The sequence below is a fragment of the Mustela nigripes genome, chromosome X (genome assembly GCF_022355385.1).
Source record: "Mustela nigripes isolate SB6536 chromosome X, MUSNIG.SB6536, whole genome shotgun sequence".
Classification (NCBI taxonomy): domain Eukaryota; kingdom Metazoa; phylum Chordata; class Mammalia; order Carnivora; family Mustelidae; genus Mustela; species Mustela nigripes.
The window spans coordinates 121,691,848-121,696,048 of NC_081575.1; the positions used below are offsets into that span (position 1 = coordinate 121,691,848).

The 4,201-nt window shown below is 41.8% G+C and overlaps 1 long non-coding RNA gene across 1 annotated transcript in view; it reads left to right on the plus strand.

Annotated features, from left to right (window-relative positions):
- The window catches only part of LOC132006968 (uncharacterized), a 20,192-nt gene extending 16,426 nt beyond the window's left edge, over positions 1-3,766 (plus strand). The window contains exon 3 of the long non-coding RNA XR_009401279.1: positions 1,274-3,766. This is a non-coding gene — a long non-coding RNA (uncharacterized LOC132006968). The remainder of the gene's footprint in view (positions 1-1,273) is intronic.
- Positions 3,767-4,201: the final 435 nt, after the last annotated feature.

Genomic DNA, 4,201 nt, shown 5'->3' on the forward strand with positions numbered 1-4,201 from the left:
AATGGATAGATAGATAGATAGATAGATAGATAGATAGGACAGATGGTTGATTGATGGACAAATAGGACAGATGGTAGGTAGGTGGTTAGATAGGTAGGGCAGATTGTAGATGGATAGATAGATAGATAGGTCAGGTAGAGGATAGACAGATAGGACAGGTAATGGATAGATAGATATGACAGATGGTAGGTAGATGGATAGATATGACAGATAGTAGAGGAGATGGATTACACAGAGGTAGGTAGGACAGATGGTAGATATAACAGACATGTGATAGATCAGTAAAACTGATGATAAATGTCAACAGGTAGAGGTCGATCCACAGGAGAGACACGAGAGATGACACACGATGTAGATCTTTATCATTCATGACATATGTATGTAGCAAAGTATGTAATTGTGCATATATAAAAGGTGGAATTGCTATATATGGACGTTTGATAACCTATGTGTGTATCTAGATAACACATATGTGTAAGCTCCAATGAATCCATTACAGACTGTATATAGAGATACGTAATGACATCATTAAATTTGTGTATGGACAAGTGCATAAGAACATACATACCCCCTGTCCAAGCCCTTCACCCCACTCATTGCAAACGTGTGTTTCTAGCCTACAGTTCCATGCTGAGATCTGGACCTTTGTTTGCAAGTGTCCGGGACACAGACTTTTGGATATAGTAGAAGTAGCTTGAGTTCATTTTGCCCAAAGTGAATCCAGACTTGAGGGAGGAAGGGTGGTGTGAATTATCCAAATTATCTAAATTCTTGAAGCCCCTTCCATCTGTATGTTTCAAGGTGTGATGGGTTCCAGCAGGCCCCAGCCTTCTCAAACAAAGGACTAGGGAACATCATTGATTCATTTCTTTTTCCCTAAATGTGGCCGGGCTTGACCTTTGTCCCCTTCAAGGACCCCTAGGGTGGGTGACCTAAATGACACATTTTATACATTTATTGCATGAATGTCCACAGCTCTTCTGCACTCCTGACACATAGACGATGATGAATGAGTTTTGTTGGTTTCCTTTTTTTACTTCCTGTTTATGAAATAAATTATGTCAATTGCTGAACAGTAGGTGCACAACCCTTTAAGAAGTTTAGTATTTAAAAAAAAAAAAAATCTCACCATTAAGCTGGTGGCATTATTTTATGTAAAGTTATTTTTACATTCAGCGTTCACTAAATTGAGGACAATTGACTTTTGCTTAGGAAACCTTTGGAATATGGTGCCTGTCCCCGTATAATTGTAACTGTTCCCTTCTACCCACAGATATGTCACAGTGTGAACGATAATTACAGGGGCGACCTATTTATACTTCACAAGGAAGACCTTGATTCTGAACATCACCATGAACTATCAGTGCCGAAGCAGGGATTAGAAAGCATGCCGCATTAGGACTGCTTCCATCGAATCTCACTCGTAACCTTGAACTTTTAAAAATGTCATAGAAACCGTTTGATACAGATTATAAATTATACCTCTTTACCAAGCGTCGTCTGCGTTGCAACGTGTACGTACTCTAATGTAACCTCATTTTCCCTTCAGGGGGTAATTTGGAGATTAATTCAATTCCGTTTTATTGCATTTATTTTAGCCAAGAGTCCGTCATTTTGGGGTCTGAGCTCAGTTTTGCAAAGCTCTTGGAAATGGCAAGAACATGGCTGCTTTGTCACCGGTGTATTCCTGAAAGCGAATTTCTGCATCCGGTACTTGGGATACATTCTTGAAAAGGAATTTTGTCTTGGGAGTAAAGACAACTTTCATGTGGCCATGTTAACTGTATTAGAATAGAGTAGGGGAATAGTACAATCTCTTCTTACTGCCTAGAAAATGTCATCTAAATGGACTGGCATGCGAGTTCCTTAATCTTCGCAAAAAGTCAGCCTTTTTTTATTATTTTCTTCTGAAGATATCCTGAAAATATGAATGGCTTGCAAGCAGGCCCTAGGGCTACCTGGGTGGTCCTATCCATTTTACATCCAACTCTTGAGTTGGGCTCAGGTTGGGATCTCAGGGAGAGAGAGAGTGAAGAAAGAAGGAAGGAAAGAAGTCCTAGACTCGTTTTGGGAAATGACCCATTGTGATCTTTACATCAGAGGAGGAAACAGTGAGCAAGTTGCATTTTATGGACCAAATCTAAATCCTTGGAAAATTATGGCTTAAAAAAAAAAAAAAAAAAAGGATCCTATTTTGTTACTATTCCTACTTTATCTTCAGAGTACTCGATCCATGAATGTTAAATCCAGGGGCTCCTGGGTGGCTCAGTCAGTGAAGCATCTGCCTTAGGCTCCCGTCCTGATCCCAGGGTCCAGGGACCCCATATCGCACTCCCTGCTCAGCAAGGAGCCTGCTGCTTCCTCTGCCCCTCCCCATGCTCATACATGGTCTCCCTCTCTGCCACATAAATGAATAAAATATTTTTAAGCCATGGAACACCAAATCCAATTCGAAGAGTGTAGACCTGGTTCTTGGCTATTAATTAAGCTTTGGGATTTCATGGGTTTGCTTATAAACCCAAGCATGCATTGGACAAATATTTATTTGATGCACCGGCCGGTAAGTCACGGGGAAGATAGCAGCCAACAAAACCGTGCTCTGTGCACAGGGAGCTGAAGGTCCTGTGGGGGAGGTCAGGCGACAATCCAGTAAGCACATGGTGTGATGGCAGGTTTCCCTGGTTCCAGACATTCTAGCGAAACAAGGGGCCGGGAAATTAGGGCTCACCACTCATTTTTTGTCAGGGAAGCTTTACTGGAGTTCATTCGTGCTCATGCATGTATATATTGTCCATTGATGCTTTGGGCTGACTCAGCAGAGTTAAAGATCCTGCTATCATTGACATGGCCCATGGTGTAAGTTGAAGGGATACAATGTGTCGACTTCATACGTTTATACGTTGCAACAAAATAACCAGCAGCATCGGATTAGCTAACCGCTCCTTACATGATGTGATTACAGTGTGTGTGTTGAGCACATTTCATATCTACTGTCTTTGCATTTGTAACAATGTATCGTACGGTATGTGTTAACAATGACAACCGTGCAGCTCTAGATCCCCTGAACTTATTTAACTCGGCAGTTGTGCCCTTTGGCCAATGTTCATGGCAGCATTATTCATACTGGCTAGAAGCTGGGGGCAGTCCTCAGGCCTGTCCCTGGTGCAGAAACACAATGTGGCCCGTGGGTCTAAAGAAATTATATTCTGCGGGCGCCTGGGTGGCTCAGTGAGTTAAGCCACTGCCTTCGGCTCAGGTCATGGTCTCAGGGTCCTGGGATCGAGTCCCGCATCGGGCTCTCTGCTCAGCGGGGAGCCTGCTTCCCTCTCTCTCTCTGCCTGCCTCTCTGTCTACTTGTGATTTCTCTCTGTCAAATAAATAAATAAAATCTTTAAAAAAAAAAAAAAAAAAAAAGAAATTATATTCTGCAACTGAAAGGACACATCCCGATACAAAGTTACAGCTGGGTGAGCCTGGAAAGCATTATGCTAAGTGAACGAAGCCCTACGCAGAAGGCTGGATCTTATAGGGTTTTTTTTTTATCTGAAATTTCCAGCCAAGTCACATCAGAGGAGGACTAGGAATAAGTAGATGAGTATTTACCTGGGCTGGGTGTGGTCTTGGCGCAAGGCTACTTTTGGAAGGGACGTAACTTTTCTAAAATGGGTTTGCGGTGAAGATTGCACAACTGTATAGAGTGACTAAAAATCACTGAATTGTATCTTACGATGGATGAAAATACGGTGTGTAAATTAAACCTCTATGAAGTGCTATAAATGTGTTTTTTTTTTTTTTTTTTTTAATGGTGGCAGAGATGCCCTGACCTACCATGCCTAAAATACCTACTATCTGACCATGTATAGAAATAGTTTGCCAACCCCTGGTGTTGCTTAAATTTTATTATAAATCAATGGGGGGGTCTCTCTGAGGACATGAACTTTTAGCAACAGAGTCTACAATTCAGTATGAGAGAAATCCGTGGATATATTTGGGGAAAGATGTTTTCCTATTAAAAAATAACCAATATGTGGTTTGTTTTGGGGACAAAAAATAAAAGAAGGGAGGAAGGAAGCATGTAGAAATGTCATGTGTCTGGGCCGGGTCCATATACAAGGGAACATTAGGCCTCCGTCAGAATGGACGAATCCCCAACTTTTGTAGCAACCTGGACGGGACTGGAGGAGATGATGCTGAGTGAAAG